Consider the following 18,672-nt stretch of genomic DNA (forward strand, 5'->3'; position numbering starts at 1 on the left):
GTTGCTGAAGCGCTGTTGCAGTGGGACCAAGCTATGCTGGATGAGAGAGGAAGCAGGAGTGGCATAGCTATGCGAAGCCTTTTCCGGTCCATAAATGCCATGTTTATTTTTGAAGTTCTGGCCTGGTGTGCACATCTCTTTTAAAACAAAATGGTGGGTGTATAAAGCCTGTCACGGCGGTGACAGGGATGGTCAGGCCTTTATAGCCCTGGGATGTAGGAGCAGGATGTTCATCTCTTCAAAGAGGTTTTAGCCACGTGTAGCTCAGGCAGAGTGATCATGTCAGCAGAAGGGCAAACTTCCCTTTTTTTTCATTGGAAAAGAAAAAAGGTTATTTATGACATTGGTGTCCTCCGTGCCACAATGTGCTACACTACTCAGCCCTGATATATGATGGAAAAAGCATTTCGGCATAGAAATTAGGCTGAATACATTAACATTGATGTTTTTATGAGTTATTATTTTTTAAGTTTTTATTACAACATTTCAGAGATTTCCATTTCTTTCATATAAAACACACTTTAAGATTACAGACTATTCTCTTTCCTTTCGGCGCAACTGTAAATCACAAGGTTATATACTATACTTATGTGTGTACTTCCTCTATTACGATGCCAGTAGCGCGACCGGGTCTGGATCGAGACGCTGGGTGGTTTCCAAAGAGTTCTTTTCCACAGCTGAAGCCACTTTACCATGCCTGTTTTCACCACAGCACACCACAGGCCCTTCTGTGAGGTTGCTGCGCTTCCGTTGTGTGCCTCTTGGAGCCTCTCAGAGCCTACTCACGATAACACTACAGCCAACGCTGTCCAAGGATCAAAGATCACCCCACGCCTAACAAACAGCCAGACACTTGGCCTATCAGAAACATCTGGGAGTGGTTGGTTGCAGCTGTTGGTGCATGCCCACACCCTTGAAACAATCAGGACTCAGGCCAGATGTGGAGATCATGTCACGTAAGGTACAGATGTTTCTGTTACTCACCACAAAGAGAAGTGGGATGCTCTCTGAAGTCCTATTACATTTAGAATGTTTGTACTGCACCCTGATTGGGTTTAGTGCTTTGGGATATGCCACCGGCTTTTAGGTTGTCACTATTCAGCAAGCTGATTGAAAACAGTGCTGCTTGCAAAATGCTTTGGGAAAACAGTGCAAAAATTAATTTTTTTCCGAATGGGTGAGTGTGAACCACTAAATATCACCTAGTCCGACCCTACTGATGATATAGAGGCGAGAGTGTTGCAGAACTTTTCATACATTTTACATAATAAGCACTTATATTGCAGTTCTTGAAATATGCTCCCTAAATTTGGTGCTTGTTGAAGTAATTTTATGTTTACCACAGGACACTGTCTCAATGTCAAATCCCAGCAGCTGTTCCACTAGATTATTGCCCTCCTATGTGGAAGAAATATTAAAATCGTGTACAGAAAAGACACTCAAATGCAAGTGAAAGTCCAAAAACCATATGTGGGTAAAAGTGCACATTTAGCCGTAACAAGCAACTATTGAATGTGCCCATTTTGAAGAATGGCTCCTTTCTGTGCTAAATTGTTGATGCATTAATGTGTCAGCTGGTCCAGCTGGTGCTGATTTATGCTAATTTACATAGCGTTGGGTAGTTCAGTCTAAAGTAATGCATCATATGTCATGAGCTGATATGTTTTTATGTTAAATCTGTATCTGCAACGTGACGAAGTACAGCCTTCAAATGCAACGGAGTAAAAAGTCCACATTTTTCTTATATAAGTTGCACAAAATGTTTCACTAGTTTTCATCAGAAATTGACCAGTTTGGAAGTTAAAGTCCTTGATTTTAGACATGAGAGTTTTACACATTTTAGCTAATATTACTATGATTTTGAAAGATGATTTTCGATATTTTCTGACATTATTAGCTATAATCTGCTGTCACATTTAATGTTGTTTGAAGAAAAACCCCAAAGAAACCTTTCACACACAGTACAATATCCAATGAGAGATGAACATAGAATATAAAAACAAGTGGCTTTGTGTCAGCGTCCAGTCTTGTACATGATGCATTAGAATCCACCATGGAGATGTAAAGTTAATGACACCTAGACATGAAGATACCCTATTAGTGATTGCGGAGTTGACATATTAATGCAGTGGATATGATGTTAATACCAGACCTGAGATGGTCTGGAGAGTCTTCCGCTCCTGCCGGCTCCCTGCGGTGATTAGAAAAACACTTTGGTGAATATTACACCCTGTTATTCTATCCCTCTGCTGTCTGTGCCTGTTCCCTCTCTCTGCACACCATTAAAACAACATCTTTGGCACAGGCTTACCGAGCATGACATCGGAAGTAAAGTTTAGTGAAGTACCCTCGCCGTGACCCCGTCCTCCCCATTCTTATGAATGAAATGGTTTTGTTCTGTACATCAAAGGGAGGTCTTGTGTTTGTACTGGCTTTTGCTTTCTGTATATCTTCTGTATATCTCTTCCTCTTGTTTCCCCCTGCAGTGTAAGCATGATGAGTTAGAGCCTTCTTATAAGACTTGTGGTTCGTGATAACATCAGCGCCCTTGCTATGCATTTTGTTTTTAGTCTCGAATTTATATGATCCCCTGTTGTTGAAGTCCCAGGTTTGCACTACTACTTTTGCTGTCTCTCCCTCATCAGTCTGTTCTCCAGCTGCCTGGTGGTCTTCAACGTGAAACCCAAAGGCCTTCCAATCTCAGGGGATGGTTATCTGTCAGAAGATTTCACTGTGGAGTGTTGGTTGAATCCTCTTGTCATTACTCGTGAGGTCCTTGTTCCAGATATAAGACAGAATAATTATGTGCGGACAGCGTGAGCAGGTATATAGGGAGAATTAATAGGGTTTTCTTGTACACCAGTCAGCAGATGTAATATAGCAGATCTTCCTAACAGTGATACATCTCTCAGAGGCTTTTCTGCGAGAGCATGATGTTGAACTATTAACCAATCTCTTGGTTTAACAGAGGTCCCAGGGAAAATCATCATTTAAATGTGAGATGTTCTTTTAAAAATAAATAACTTTAGAGTTGTTTCCTCCTGAGGGTAAGTGTCACTAATGATAACTTCTTTCACATAGCTCCCATTTTCTTTCTTTTTTTCTTTAAGATTATTTTTTGGGGCTTTTTCCTTTTATTGTATAGAGACAGTGGATATACAGGAAAGGTGGGAGAGAGATGGGGGACGACACGCAGCAAAGGGCCGCAGGTCGGATTCGAACCTGTGCCACTGCAGGACTCAGCCAACATGGGGTGAATGGTCTTACTGGGTGAGCTAGAGGCCGCCCCGCTCCCATTTTCTTTCTTTTTAAACTTTTCTTTCTTCAATTACATGGCCATTAAAATGAGAAATATCCCTGGTACTACCTCTTGTGTGTTTCACATTTCCATGTGTGTGGGTCTGGGGTGTGGAGCCTAGTTTGGGCACCTGGTATAGAGACTCACTAAGTGTTTCCCTTAACCTTCCTGGCAGGTGTTTTGGGTAGTACCAACTAAGAAGAGGCCAGAAAGGAGACCCAATAGACACTGGAGGCATCACATCTTTTAGCTAGCCCGGAAGTATTGGGGATCCCCTGTAAGGAGATGCAGGAAGTTATAGGGAAAATGACCGTGGGGGAGGTTGTGCACAGGCGAGTGCACCAATGTGAATTAAAATTGAGCGTCAAACTTCTCATGTTTTCAGTTGAATTAAGAAAATACTCTGAAAGTCCTTCAGCCTTGGACGCACTGATCCTGCACCGCTAACTGCTAACTCTGACCTTACTGACAGGCAGAAGCCACGGGATGTCTCCCATCTTGCATCCCGAGCTTCTCCCACCCTTCTTTGATCATACCGCAACTATATCTCTTACGACAGCCTCGCCATTTGTTAATTATTTGGCTACAGGCGTTGGCTCTAGGTTCCTGAACTGATGAGTCAGAGAATAACATGACTCCTTCAGGAAGAAGATTTGGGTTCAAAAACCTCAGCAAATCATCAAAGGGTAAACACGGGATGTGGTTATTTACTATATCTGAGGTTATAAAATAATATCAATCACCATTCAAATGATTATACTGGTATATTAATCTGTAATTTGTGATGTGAAACCATGCCTGTTTATTTTTAGTTGTGGGCTCAGCAGCTGGTTCATAGAGCGCTTCTGATTATAGTGTTTGTTCCAACCAAAGCACATATGGCTTTGACAGTATCATAGCAGCTCTCGTCTCAAACATCTGGGCATGACTAACACTGAAACATGACATGTTGATGTCGGGTCTTCCCATGGGCCATTCCTACGTGAGATTTACTCCCCATCACTTTTATACTGCAGACCTCTGCTTGAGTGTGCTATGGATTTCTATGGCTTTACTATTTAGCTTTGTTCCTAAACTCCTGACAAGCATTTATTATGTTTCCCAAGATGGGCTTATTTTACACAACAGGACGTGTTGCATGCTATAGCAGTTTTCACTTGGGTGATTTAAAGTCATAGATCAAAACTGACCAGCTGTCCAGACTTCAGAAAATGGACCTACATGGTCACAGCTGTGTGTTATAGCCCTTTGATGTCGCTATATTTCTGAGATTCTCACAGTATAAATATGAGGTATGATTCCAACATTTGCTGTAGCAGCTGAGCCTGGCCAGTACAAAATATAAGTCCTTATAATTTGAAGGCTTCGCCCCAGGGACAAATACAGCATCTCTGCTGCATGCTCGGCTGTATTAAAGCCCATAGAGAGTGATTTGTTTTTATGGTATTTAAAGAACAGTTATATTAATCACTCAAGAGCACGAAGGAGCCAGATCAGATGCCAGCCTGATGTTTTGTTTCTTCATATCAAAAAATGTTATCGCTGGATGTTTGCTTTTGTTATGCCCTCAGATGGAGCAAAATGAAAGAGTTTATTATCAAAGGGAGACTAGCCCTGCCCTGTTTTAAGAGCTATTATCAGGCGGCGCAACTAAAAACTATGTGGAACTTGTGTAATCCTGCCTACAGTGCGAGATGGAAAGACATCGAAGGCCACACATCGACTACCATTCCAATACAAGCTATAATAAATGATAAAAAACTGAGAAAACATCTTAATGAGGAACTAAATCCATGGCTGGGTTTATCCCTTAACATTTGGTTTGACATTATAGCAAAGAATAACCTTATAGAGCAGAGTAGGTTACTGCGGTGGATTGCACATGATTCAGATTTTACACCTAATACAATGGATGGGAGCTTCAGAAGTTGGGGCGGGGGACCAACAATATTCTGGGAGCTCCTTAAGAAGAAGAAAATTAAAAGTTTTCAAGATCTAAAGAATCAATTTGGTTTGAAAAATCAGGATTTCTACAGATATTTACAGATGAGGCATTATATGGAGCAAACAATAAAAAACTCCAGTTTAGATGAAGTAGAGTTGGGAATTATTAAATTAATTATTTTAGCATATGAATCAGATCTGGGCGAGAAATTAATCTCAAAATTATATAAAGAAGTGGAAAATGTAAAAGGTCATAATACAGTATATATAAAAGAAAAGTGGGAGAAGGAGGGGGGGAGGATGTTGTCAAAGGAGGAATGGGAAGAGATCAATGAACAACAATGGAAGACAACATGCTCCCTCTCATGGAGAGAATATGGTTGGAAGAACATAGTAAGATATTTTATTACACCAGCACAACAGAAATCTCAGGATACGAGATGTTGGAGACTATGTGGAGAAAGTAAAGCCAATCATTTTCATATCTTTTGGGAATGCCCCTCCATTGTACCTTTTTGGCTCGAATTAAAGAAATGCATGGAAAACATTTTGAAAATGGAACTTCCATTTACGTTTTTCGATTTGTACTTGGGAATAGTGAACCAGAGATTAATATATTCAGGGGACAAATATTTATTCAGAGTAATGTTAGTGGCATGTAAAAAAGCCATCATGAGGAAGTGGCTAAAAAACGGAAGTACCTAAAATGGAGGATTGGGTCAAAGTAATATATAACATTTACAGGATGGAAAAGCTGACTTTCTTAGTTAGACTAGAATCTGATAAATTTAAGAATTTCTGGAGTAATTGGGTTGATTTTGTAACACCACTGAGAACAGACTTTATTTGGTAAAAACTTCGTATCTTATGGATCCCCTTGGTTCTTGCTACAAGTTTTGACTGTTCAATTGTTCATAAGATTATGTTCGGCATTACCCTTCACCAGGAGAGAAAGGTCTTTACAAGAGGGGAATGAAAATGTGGACTGAAGTGAAAAATGTACTCATTTCGAGTTTACTGAGTTTTGTGTTTAACTGTGAATTTCTGTCTATTTGTGTGTTTGATCCCTGCTGTGAAATATTTGTATGTTTTGTATATGTGGAAAACATATATGTGAAATGTTAAATGCTAATGGGACAATGCTGAATGGAATCAATTAAAAAAAAGAAAATAAAAAAAAAGAAAGAGTTTATTATCAAAGGTCATCTGAATAGTATTTTCGTTAAAGCTATAGTGCGCGACTATTTTATATTAATGAACGTCCGATACATTCAAGCCATTGCCAAATGAGTGGATACAAGGCTAACTAAGACTACCAGTTCCTCAAAACTCTCTCTGTATTTCTCAGAATGGCTATGTTTACTAAATGGTGTAGTCTGGTAACATTCGCGCGCAGAAACTCGAGTGATGCGTTTAACGTCACCGCTGAGAAAGGACAACAGCAGCGTTCAGCTTTGGAGACAAAGAGGACATAACAATTACAAGATAATTCCAGTGGTGTAGTCCACGCAGTATACCCACTAAGAAATCTCCAGGATTTCCATATACCCACTTAAAAATGTGCAATGATACGCAACAACATAGTTTTGTGACAGAACTTTCACTTCAGATATTTGTATTCACAAATACGGGGTTGAGTAATGTGACAGCAAACTAAACTAACACTGCGGAACATGCAGAGAGCCTTTTCTCATTTTTCATCGACCCGCTGAGCGCAGTGCGTAGTGTGTGCGTAACGGCCAAATGCTCGGCCCATACTAATGCCAGTATCCTCCCTTCACCGCACATTTAAGACAAATATAAGTAGCCTATTTTATTTTGTCCTTGTTGCTTTGGGGTCAACTTTTTATATTCCATTATATTTTTGATATATTTTGAATGTCATCTGTGTTTTCCTTCTCAGAGGATAAATAAAGGTATTCCCACCATAAATTGGTGCATTAAAGTGTATCAGAATGCAGGATATTAGTCTTTGACGCTCAAAATAACCCTGGGGGAGGACACCCAGACCCCACACTTTGAAATGCCCCCGCCCCCCCCAACAACACACACACACACACACACACACACACACACACACACACACACACACACACAGGCCCATTCTGAGCCAGGAAAAAAAAAAGTGGTATTCTGTATGAAGTGTATCTAAGAAACAATTACATCATGCATTTTAGGGTTTTTACCTGCCACTAGTTGTTTTTTTATATTGCACAAATAATTCCCTTTCCTCATACAAAATCATGTAAAATCATCAATATAAACCAAATGTGATAATCAGTTTGCCTTCTATGATACACACTTTTATTGTACTCGTACAATTCATGATTTGTGCTCATGATTTTTATATTTAATACAAATGTAAACCTGTGAACATGTGCACATTTGAAACTTGTGGAATTTGAATTACTGAAAATGTATGACAGCCAAAGGATGAGCAGACACAGCCTAAAGTGAGTGCATCGGACCATAGAGTAGGATGTTGACCCTACCAAGCTGGAGGGAGTCTAGAAAACCCTGAGGACAGATATAGTTCTCCTGGCCGACATGGTTTCCAACAGCTTCTGTTGCTTTCAATCATCACTACTGGGAGCTGGTGAGGGATGGACTTTATTTAATTGTCCACAAAGATGCGTATTTCCAGCACACACTTCCTCAGACAAATGGCCAGATGCACTTGACATCTTATCCCATATTCCTGATGGGATTCCTGCTTGCAGCTGAATGATTATGACAATAGCACTCCCCTCTTTGGCTGTGCACCTGGAACTGAGTCTGTGGATGCCAGGATCCACACATTTTTGGGGGGAAAACAACCCAGTTCTGACTCAGTGTAGGCTTCAGATTTTATTGTGCAGGGTATATTGTCATCACAAAAAAAGTAAATTGACCATGGCTATAAATCTTCACAACAAAACTGTGGGAACAAATAAAGATACCATCAAAGTAGAGCTGGGCGGTATGGAAAAAATCAAGTTAGTTGAGTGAGTTAGTTAATCCCTTATACATTTAAAGCTATACTCAAAGTGAACAACCACAAATTCTCAAAAACATTGCAATGAGGCAACACTGTTTTCTGAACTGTAACCCTGCAAAATATTAAAATTTGACTGCCGGATAGGAAAAAGTGTAACTCCTCAGTTTTCTGTTTTAACTGGTTTCTGCACGTCATTCAGAAAGCTGTTTTTTATTTGCATCTCCATAAGGAACTTCTTACCATTTCTAACTATTCAGTCCTGTTTCTTGTTATGTAAATGCTTACTCATGAGCATGACCATATGGATCATGTGACCCTTGGACAAATTGTTGGTGAAGTTGGCAGCCTTGAGGGCTGATGCCTGACCCCCAAATACATAACTGGCAAAACAACATTCTTTGCACATACATCCTTTTTTATGGCATGCATAACCACAGTATAATAACACCTGATGGTGTATTTAACAAGAAAATATGTGCTCAGACCATCAATGTAATAGCATTGCTGAGAGGAACCTTGGCAACCTCTAGTTCATGTCGAGCATAATGAGTCTGACACTGTAGCCACCGTTTGTATCTGCTCCCCCATATGGAGCTGATTTAAAGAGGTTAACTATACATGGACATTCGTAATTCAGTTTGTTCTCTGTTAACTCAACCAGGGTCAATGACTGCTTGCTACAAGACTTTATTTGATTTCAGTATTAATTATCTTTTGTCTATGCGTCGATGTTGAATGACAAGTTCAGGGGAAATTGTGAAATAGGATGACTTTTGCTCCCCTTTGCCATAAATACAGTACTATAATTTATTGGTGATAGGAGGGTGTGGGTCATAAATATTTCCTGTGGAACCAACCGAAAGCTTCACATCTGCCAAAGAAAATTATGACAGCAACTGAGTCATGACAGAGAAAAAGAGTTTCCACGGTTATATATTATTTCAGTTTATTCTGTCGCTCCGTCTGTATGATTTTTTTGAACGAGTTCCCTTTTTTAGTCGTGTTGGTTGTGTTCAGGGCATGCAGTTGTTGCAGAGTTAAGAATTCAGTGAGGCAGAAGAGAAGAAGGAATTTGCCCAGGTTGCTCTGTGCTGACCCTGATAGTGATTGTTCACTTCACTGCCAAGGCTTTTTGCTATGGTGTGTTACAAAATGACAGCCCAAGTAGAGTCTACAGTTTCTAAACTTTTCTCAAGTGACAGCATTGTGAAGTGTGGAGTAATGGGATTAGAGGCTCTTTTTAAAAAAAAAAAAACGTTCCTCAAAGAAACGTTTGCTTGAGCAATTTAATTGTTTGGGGAATTCCAGGACATCCCTTTGAATGCTCTGCATTCCTTTCCTGAACAACAGAATGCATTCCTGGAGAATAAAAGTGATCTCCATCAGAATTACTTAGACTCCCTACAATGTCTGAGGAATTTCGTCCCGCAGGAGAGCGACATGCTGGACTGTGTGATTGAGTGTGTATTAATTAGAGAGCATTCATAGTGGACAGCCTGAAAGATTTGGTTTTTCTGAAGTGGGTGTCATTGTTATATGCCAGACTGCTGTTAAGAGCCAGAGGCAGATCTGTCCCTGTGTAGTATTTAGAAAGCAATGGAATTTAGGATAAAGAATATTACATGTTAATATATTTGGATGTTACAAATTCTTGGGTTTGGAGTTATGGAATCAATTTATATTCACTTTAGATAGCAGAAGCACCCAAGGTTAAATGTCCAAATCACATCAGAGCTGCATCTATCAGCAAGAGAAATCCTTGCTGACATGCTTAATGTATTCTCATGCTTGGTAGATCTTTTTAGCAGAGTTCAATTTCACTCCTCTAGTTACAAGAAGAGCTTTTTGCGGCACGGCTTAAGGGAAAATGGCAGTTTGATTGATTTTCTGATCAATTCTGTACTTTTTTTTTTTTACTTCTCCTGAGACTGTTGTCAAACGCTTTATATGTCGATGTTTTCGATTCGACTGTAGCTGTTTGTACGATCCGGTTTGATTCCAATGAGGCTATATTTTTTGTTGAGAACCAGATCATTAGAGACAATTTTAATAACATTCAAGCTCACAGGATTAAAATACAGTTATTTCAGGTTGGTTATTCAGCATCTTGAGTCCCAGTAGTCTCCAATAAAGTATAACCATAACACCATGAGCCAATCTTGAAGACAAACACGTTCAATGCTGTAATGTCAGAGTCTTTACACATTACAGCTATGCCTCCAGCCTGAGGAGCGGTTACAGAAACATAAAATCCTACATTGGATTTTCTTACTTTGTTCACTATTTTTCATTCATCATTGATCTATTTTGTGTTGAAGTGTACCCACTTGCCCTCAAAACCCCTTGTTGTGAAGCTCTCCAGATTTCACCAGTTAAATGCAGGAATTATAAACACCAAACAATAAAAAAGGCCCAGAAACACAGAGTGCCCATAGCTGTGTTGCAGCTGCTTCAAACGGTTTAAAGTGGATTTGTCCTACATTGCGTAGTAGATGGACAGATTTGGCTCGTCTACTGTACATACAATATGTAGGAGAAAAACAAATAAGACGCAGGAAACTTATGGGCTTTGTTGTCAGAGAAGGCATGAGAAACGCAATGTCGTGGTAAGTCAGACAGTTTTTAGCCTTTTTAATCCACACAAGCATTTGCAGAGCAGACAGGGTCTTTGTCAGCAGAGCCCTGCTTTGCATTTATGTAGTCACACAGATTCACACCTGGGACTTGCTGAGCATCCACAGCATTCCTACGGGGCCCCTCGGCACTAAGTGTTGATGAAGAGCAGTCCTCCCCGAGTGATGCTTTGCCTCTCTTGGGTGAGATTCTACAAATGTGCTGCGGAGTTTGTTTTACCTTCTCTTCTGTTTTGCAATTAAAAAACAATCACTTCCCTTCGTCTTCTGGCGCAGTGTGGACTACGAGACCGGTTATAATTCAAAGAGAGCCGCGAGTGAACAGTTGTGAGGGCAAATTAAAACAGCTATGCCATTTTGCTGGTAGCCCAGAGTCAGACAGAAAATAATAAAGTTGTCCCGCTGGCATCACAGGGAGGTTTGACCTCACCTCTGCAGGCGCTTGGAAAAACAAAGGATCTTTCAAACACATATGTATCTGTCCCTTTCATGCTTTCAACCGCATCTGCAGGCAATGTAAAATAGATATTGGACACAGCAAACCAAACATTTGTTTTTATTGACTGCTAATTTACTTAGTCTGGTCTCTTTTTTTGTCCCTCAGTGCAGAATGTATTGTGACTATTATCATCCTCATAATCATCATCAACAATACTAACTCACTATACCACCATGGTAGACTGGAGACTGGTTTTCATCCAACCGCATATTTAGATTATAAATATATTGTTTGATATATAATGAGTCTTTGGGCCTTGATTTCAGGGTCCAGGCTAGGGTATAACAAAGAATTTAGTTTAGTTTTTTTTTTTTTTTTTTTTACATGAAAGATTTATTGTGGCAATTTCTGGAGTCAGGAAGCAGTGGTAACACTGAACAGAAACCTATAAAAGATCTTTTACATCATAATTAACCAGAAGATGACAAAGAGCTAGCACTCCCAGAATGTTTCTTAACCAAATGAAAACCACCTGTGCACTTAATATCCTTTAGAAAGGACCATGTGGTGTAAGTGTAGTCAAGTATATATAGATACATACGCACAGTGCACAGAGATATACTGTATGCAAGAAGTGTGCTTTAATACATTGCAACTGAAACTACTCTTTAACTTGATGAAGAACGGATCTCAGGTCTTCTCATTCATCATGTGTGTGAAGCACATTCTTTTAAAGGTAACATTCAATAAACCAAAGCTCATATTTCCTCAAATGCACAGCAATATGGAGGAAATGGCCCACTAGTGCTTCTGGATAGTGTTTTGTCTCAATAAAGGTCCACATTAAACTTCTTCTCAAGCACATGCCCAATCCCCCCCACCTAAAAACACCGCTCTGGTTTCTCCATCACATTTTCTACACAGTCTACCTCTGATCCAGATCGGCTGTAGAGCAGCAAGGTGTAGTCAGCATTTGTTTGCAGATATTGAAGAAACACAAATTGATCCAACACATGACACAATTAAAAAGCATGTTTTCTTTGGTTTGTAATACGTACACGTTTGATTTCATTTAAGAAATGCCACAGTGTTATTGAACAGTCTCACATCTGAAAAAGTGGTAAAAACAATAGACGCAGAGGAGGAGCATGTTTGTTCAAGTTGTGCTTAAGTTGAATCATCTTTGCTATTCTTTCAATTGTCTTAATAAACTACGCTAAACTGAAGCCATATGTACTTTCATTGTATGTTGTGAATCAGCACAATGGGGTGAGATTGTGCTCTGTTTCTGTAACTTTGTTTTCCAAGTCTTATAAATGATCAAAATCAGATTCATGTTCATACATGCTCTAAAAAGCATCGGCACATAAAGACAGTACCGTTCACGTATACAGGCGGGCGCCATCTTGGGAAAACAGTCACGACCAGTCGAACGACGAACGACGTGCTACGTGAGCTGAACTGTCACTTGAAATCTCCCGTGGTTTCCCAATGGGTCGATAGCAATTATGTTTGTGAAATGTATTTACATGGAAATGCATGAATTATATCTGTTTATTAAAATATATGCACGGCGTTCATCGTTCGACTGGTTGGACTGTTCTCCCAAGATGGCGCCCGCCTGTATACGTGAACGGTACTATATTTCTAAACTATCTTTTTAATAAACTGTCTGTACACTTACAAAGTTCTCAATGCTTGGGTTTACATGCAGGGACCCTAATTATGCTACCGTGGAAGTGTGGCGCTATTTTGAGCCTTGTTAGTGGTATAGAAATAGTGAGTTCTTTTTACTTTACCCGTGCCCCGACGACTAGCGTTATAAGCTAATTAGCGGTTTGCGCTAAATCTGGTCACATTCGATTAGCATGAAAACATATCCCAGAGAACGGTAGACTCGGTACACATGTGTTATTAACCCCTAGGTTCATTTTGCGCCGGATTTCTCCTTTAACCTTGATTAAACTCAATCTGGTTATTATTTCTTCCATGGACTTTCAGCAAGACTAAAGGAGCCACGCTCTGTGGTTTCCCCTCTAATGCATGGTCAAATGTCACTAAAATAGCCATCACAGAAAAATGACTTAGACCACAACCTTGTGATGTGGACAACATATAACCTCAAAGTAAAATTGCTAATTTATCCACCATTACAGCACCTTGTCTTTTTTTTATTTTTTTATTCAGGGTCTCTTGACTGAACTCAGTGGATTTTATGCATTTGACAGGGTTGAAAAAGACATGAAAAATTCATTGAAATTGTGAAGGGACCTTGGGTAAAATGAATGCAGATTCAGTCTTAAAATGTAGAGAGCAAAATCTGAGCTTAAAACCAAAGTTGTTTGTATGGAACTAAAGCGCTGATGTCGAATGAGCAACAGATGCTCCTCTGATGTTTTGATGCAATTTATCTGCAGAACAGAATACCTAATCTGCTTGTTGTTGTTTTTTTAAAACCATGAATAAATGCATCATACTGACACGTTTACATTTTGTTTCAGTGTATCTTTTAATCTCTCATAATTTATTAAAGTCAGAACAGACAATTCTGTTGAGTTAATATTTTGTCTGATAAGTATGCTGCCAACAGGATATTTGAAAATCTATTGTCGTGTCAACAGGCAGTGTTTGTGGCACATTACTTTTTACACATTTGCAAAAAATAAAAAAATAAAACAAAGGCTATTTGTAATAAAAATGCATCATGATAACACAAGGAATGTATTTGTTTCTGCTTAACAAACACACAGTGACACAGATGAGTGTAAATCATAACTTGAGTTGTTGAAGTTGATAACGTGAAACAGCCCTACATGTTATCGAAGAAAAGAAATGAAAACAACTCTGCTATACATCTTAGTTCGCTGATATTTATTAGATACCTTTTATGGCTCACCATCTTTGTCTTTTTACTTCATTTCATGCACTGCAAACATTATTTTGTATACTTTCTGTTTTCTGTTTTATCACTTTATATCTAAGTTATCTCATGCATAAAAAAACATAACCAAGCACAATCCCTTTTTCATTCGTGTCTGCCTCCTTGTAACTTTCTGTTTTATCACTCCATATCTCAGCTATCGCATGCATAAAGAACATAACCAAGCACAATGCCATTTTAATTTGTGTTGTCTGCCTCCTTGTTGCACCAGAATGAGTGACAGACAGGGTAAAGCTGTAGGCTACTCTGACTTTGCAAAAAATTTAATGTCATCCAACTTTTTGATTGTGTGTGTGTGTGTCCATGTGAATGTACGTGTGGATTGGCGTGTATGTGTGTGCATGTCTGTGTGAGTAGTTCCCTCTGCTCTGCTGTCACAGTAATAATGAGTAGCTGCCAGCGCTGGAAGTCATTCCACTTGGTGATAAAGCAGTTTGCAGAGTGAGAGTAGGGAGACATGAGCTTGCTCAGAGGAAAAAAGGTCCAGGCAGCAAAAATGTTAAACTGTGGTAGGAATGACACTGACCAAACTTTTTTTCAAAAGTTTTATTTTTCTAAATTAGCACAAACAGAACGATACAGCTATGTCAGTACATCCACACTGACTACTAAATAATGTCACTGCATTTGGCTAATGTGATTTTATCATAACTCATTTGACTTTATTTTGTTTCGCCAAGGAAGCATCAGTTATTAAAATATGTTTCCTAAATGATGATAACAACAAAGATCAATAAACTTACAAAAAAACAAGCAATAAATGAAAGCAAGATGCGCCCCACTTAAGTCGACTGTTTCTCCACAATAAATATGGTTGTTGACACAGCACGGCCCCTCTGTTGTTCTTCTGTTTATAACTTATAAATGCACAGTGACACGGCTTTAATAGCTTTCAGAGCTTTCGGTGATTGACAATAAAGTGAAGCAGGGTTATGGCTCCAGCACTATTACAGATAAAAGCAGAGCTCCTCTTGGGAGTTGACTGGAGATGTAGGCTGTGCTTCTTTAAAGAGTCACGAGATGTGAGCAAAAGTTTGGGGCACTGTCTCTTCTCTAGACTTAGATGAAAAATACCCCCAGGAGGTTTCTTCACTTCCAACATCTGAAGTAAAAAGATGTCTGTTTCATAGTTAGGTTCCTTACAATGCTGGGGTTTTGTTGAGGTTGTTTTGTCAAGGTATTGCATGTAGGTGGAAATAAGGCCAGCCTCACTATGGCACCTTGGAACTGAAAAGTATAAGCAACTGAATATGATAAATATATATTTTTAAAGATTTACACTATGATTTGCCCCTAACATCCAATGCATGTTAACCTTAACAGTGGCAAATTGTGATCCTAAAATCCACCTTAATCTCATATTCATGTCAAAGTGAGTCTGTTGCTTTATTCTTAAAGAATCGTAATATATGTATATATATTAAAGTTCTTTCTATTGGCATTAAACAGAAACAACCAACCCTCACCTACATCCTCTTGTAGTTATCAAAAGGAAAAATGATTTTGTTTAACCATTAAACAAATAGACAAACATTATGCAGTATACAAAGAGAGCTACAGCTAAAGTAATCATCATATTACAGCCAGAGAAGATAGATAAGATAAGATAAGATACACTTTATTGTTCCCGTAGGGAAATTTGTTTTGGACTCTGTCCGTTCCACAGCTTTACAAAGACAACACAAAATACAGAAAATAAGTATCTCTCAACACATACTCTCATGCAACACAAAACATACTCTCATATACATTTCAATCAGGAGAGACTTTGTTGCAGATATGCAAGGATTTATTGTACATATGCATAATATGAAATGTACAGTCTCTCTGTATTAGACTCAATTGTTATAAAATAATTTTTAAAGGGGTAGAGAAGCCAAGACATATCCCCCCGATGTAGCCTAGACACTGGTGATGGTGGAGAAGGAACCCGAAGACTGAACGAAGGAGCTGTCTGCCGGAAGGGGACTCAGGGTGCCGTGGTAGACGGTGACCAGAGGTGGAAGGGGAGGAAGAGGGTTGCATGTTTGCCTGAAAAGACAGCTGACAGCACGGAGAAGACATTTAAAGCAGGATGTCATGCTGTGATTGGATTATGAACTTCGTGGCCAATTCTGGTTGGTTTACTGAAAAGGGAACGCCTTTAAACTGCTGAATAGTTTTATGAAGAGAGTGGTGATTAGAAGTCTTCCTGAAAGAATTTGCGCTGAGCTCCACATGCAGACAGGTACCTATATAGTAAGCACATTAACTCCTCCTTTCAGTGGCAGTTTTTAATTGAACTACCCTGTCGGCTGCAATAAGTGTAGCACAGCCCTTGCACAATGAGATATTGTACAACTAACATATTGCCCAACCCCAATAGCCTACGTATTGCCCAAATGACACAATGCACTGACATAATGCACAACCCAAATAGCCTATGAATTGCAAAACTAACATATTGTACAACCCCGATAGCCTATGTAATGCACAAATGACTAAAGAATCTTAATATTTTAAAAACATAAAATGTACATATAGTGACTGCTTTGCCAGATCAAATCTGTGATGCGTTACATGTCAGAGCTCCACTTCACCCAGTTTAAACCCACAGACATGTGTTGCCATATTGCGACATCACACTCATCCAAACCTTTGCACAATTTCTAGACTCTAAACTTTATCACACTATTCCAGATTATTTAAACCTGTGTTGCAGCACTGTCACTGTCGTAAACCATGTGGAGCACTGCAAGTTCTGTTAGTGATCTCTCTCAGACTATACTGATATTGCACTATTCCTTCCCTCTCTTCAATTGTTATTGTATATTTCTTGTAAATTAGTAAATTATAATGTATTGTTATACTGTATATATATATTTTTTAATATTTCTTACTGTCCTTTCTGTTTTTATTCTTTATGTGTTAAGTGAGTGTTGTCAGGGGGGTCGGACTGGGGGGGAAGGGGACTGAGTACCAGTGCAAAAAGATGCTAGAATGAACAGCTGTGGATGCGGGGAGGGGCCCATAGAGAATGCCTTTCTACAGGGCCCAGAATTTGGTGCTACGTCCCTGAGTGTTGTACTTTGATAGCAAAGATTAACCGGAGTCAAATTCCTTGTTTGTTTTACGCAAACCTGGCCAATACAGCTGATTCTGATTCTGATTCTGATTCTGATTCTGATTTACACTTCCCTTTTGCATAGGATGGGGGCACCAAAGTTCAGCAATAACCTGGCGTGCCTGTGTTCAGCCGGTGTGGCTCCTTGCTGCAGCCCAGCAGCAGCAGCAGCAGCACTACAGCAGAGAGGAGCAGGAGGTTGCACTCCGTCACGTGTTGAATAAATCAGACGTCCAGCGCTCTGCCCCACACTGTTTGCTTCCAGTCAACGTGCTGCAGCAGTGGCTCTGCCACCAGACACACACACACACACACAGACACACACAGACTGTGGATGCCGAGAAGTTGATAACATCTACCAGAAGAGGACGACAGGAAAGTTTTACAAGGCACACGTTTGACTTGACAACTTGACTTTTCTTTTTTTTTTTCCAGTGGGAAGAAATCGGAAAGAACTAGCCTAAATAGGAATTTTGCAAAGAAAGAAATTGCGTACAACGAAGAGGGGGGGGGGATCTCTGCAACCACTGGCAAAGGATACAAGTCCTGAAATGGATGTAACTTTGATTTTGGACTTCATAAGGGAATACTGAGAAGAATCTGGATATCTTGAAACTCGGCTTGTCTTCTCTAAAACCCAGCGGAGCAACAGATGAATGTGAGTAACATATACATCCCAGCATGTCACAGATCTGCTGACCTGGCGCGACCAGGTTGTCCATCAGTGCAGTTCATCCACTTTTTCTTCCACTTGTTTAATGTTTAACACACTTTACAACTCACTCGCTGACCCCCTGCCTGCAGTGCCTAGATAACTTTTTGGTGGAAGGATATGTAGAAGACATAATCGAGGTTGACTACTTTTCTTCTTGCGATCCATCTCTTTCATGCTCAGACTTATGTAGCGGTAGGCTATAACGGTCATACCGTTCCAGTATTGTTGCGACATCGCCTATTTAGCTTTAAAATACTCTGTTACAAAGTTGATTTGAAATGTGCATGTATGAATCTGCCCTGACTTTTTTTCTAAGTAGCCTAACGCATAGACAAGCGCAGCGTGCGCGCACACTTTGAGCATCCAAATATTGTAAGTGCACGTCAGGTCGCTGTGTTTGTCCTCTGAGACATTCTTCTCAGACGGGTCGACCTATGGAGTTATCTCATTGTCCTCGCTCCGAGTGCTGCTGCCGCCGCGCCGCCTCTCTAGCTGTTCCTCCAGTGGAACACACACCGAATCATTACCCACACGTTGGCACAGTGATTGTGTTCATTGACCGTGAATAGGTGTTCCTTTCCCGTAATTAATAAATGAATTCCCCCTGGGTTCCATCGCCGCG

The 18,672-nt window shown here is 39.8% G+C and overlaps 1 protein-coding gene across 1 annotated transcript in view; it reads left to right on the top strand.

Moving 5' to 3' along the window:
• The first annotated feature begins 17,607 nt into the window (after nt 1–17,607).
• Nucleotides 17,608–18,672, top strand: part of LOC116048366 (protocadherin-16-like) — a 93,893-nt gene continuing 92,828 nt past the window's right edge. The window contains exon 1 of the mRNA XM_031297452.2: nt 17,608–17,993. The gene's annotated coding sequence lies outside the window, so the exon portion shown is untranslated. The remainder of the gene's footprint in view (nt 17,994–18,672) is intronic.

The sequence above is a fragment of the Sander lucioperca genome, chromosome 5 (assembly GCF_008315115.2).
Source record: "Sander lucioperca isolate FBNREF2018 chromosome 5, SLUC_FBN_1.2, whole genome shotgun sequence".
NCBI classification, from domain to species: domain Eukaryota; kingdom Metazoa; phylum Chordata; class Actinopteri; order Perciformes; family Percidae; genus Sander; species Sander lucioperca.